The following is a 1,502-nucleotide window of genomic DNA, read 5'->3' as shown; positions in this document are numbered from 1 at the left end:
CAAACCATGGGCAGACTTTGAACGACGAGCCTCACTGGGGCAGAAGCGGGCACAACTTCCAATGTGGGGCAGCCTATCAACATCTTAGGACAGAACTTATTGCAATTGCACTATTGAGGGTATCACAATGTCTTCTGAAATACACAGATTGATAAGATCACAAGTGACCATACCCGATGATAAGTCACGGTTTCTCACTAAAGTTAACAAAATCTACCCCAGATTATAAGTTGATTTCTTATTCGGGCAGTATTCTGTTTGCCCTAAACATTATGTTGACATGATTGCTGTGGTTTGCAGACAGGCCTCTGACTTCACCCAAACCTTCTCCAGCCGCTCTTACAGTGATAATCCTTAGCATTGCATCACAGTCGAATGATATTGTGTTTGAGTGGGGCTGAGGGTGGGGGTTGGGAGGGGGGTGGGGTATTCTGTGGTGGGATGCGCGTGCGCTGCGCTGCTGCCCGGCTGCCACTGGATGTTGTGCGTTGCTGCTGCTGCGCCGCTGCTGTCACGCCTCACCACACGAGTATCTATTGCTGAGCAGCCCATTGGTCAGCACACGAGCCAGACGACGTTAGCGCACGACTCAGCACGTTATGACTCTGGTACACCCGACATCAATATACTCACACACGCGAACCACTGAGTCAGGATGACGCGGGTGACCGAGGCATTGGTGGGACGGTAGGTCTGGTCGGGCACAACGAATGGCTTTCTCCTCGTACATGGTTGTGCGCCCTTACCTCGGGATCCTACCACCACCGTTTCGTTGATGATAGTACAGGGGTCCCACGCAACTGGCGCATTACAGTGGCAAGGACCCGCTGGATATAACCCTGGGAGCCCCCTCGGCCATAACTAACTCACGCAGAATTCATGCATTCGGCACCCCATCACATTCACTCCAAGCATACACATCCGCTCTCGCCCACGTCACCCCACTCATTTTCAGCTCGCACACGGTTAGGACCCCCCCCCCCCCCCCCCCCCCCAATGTCTCGGCATTGTAATTGGCACGGCTACGAAGTCCTCGTGGGCCTAAATCAAATTTATTTAACGCATTTTTAACACGCAATGAAGCTGCGTGCCTGCCCTATTTAAAACATAGTGGGTCAATTTGTGATCAGCTTGGTACTGAAGCGGCCACTGGGTCGGCATCCAGTGCACCCAAGCGGGACGATGACTCATCCTTCGCCTGACCTCCCGGGAGAGGGCCCCCTATGTGGAAGACGCTGCCTCGCAACCCTACCGCGATGGGTTGACCCGCCACTCCCCAGGCCACGCCCACCGCTCGCAGTTTCCCGCTGCTGCGCACGCGTCTTAGGCAGCGCCCGTCCTGTCCGAAGGCGTCGCCTCCGGCGCTTCTGCGCCCCCGCCTCCGAATAAGCACGTCCCTCGGAGGCCTGGAATGATACAGAGCTTCTGATGAGACGGTAGAGCCCAGCGACAGCGAGTGTCCGGCATACTTACTACTTACGCCTTACGATCTCCAAGGCTGG

Source organism: Pollicipes pollicipes, unplaced genomic scaffold (genome assembly GCF_011947565.3).
Source record: "Pollicipes pollicipes isolate AB1234 unplaced genomic scaffold, Ppol_2.1 Scaffold_3447;HRSCAF=4054_pilon_pilon_pilon, whole genome shotgun sequence".
Lineage (NCBI taxonomy): Eukaryota > Metazoa > Arthropoda > Thecostraca > Pollicipedomorpha > Pollicipedidae > Pollicipes > Pollicipes pollicipes.
This window is presented reverse-complemented; position numbering follows the sequence as displayed.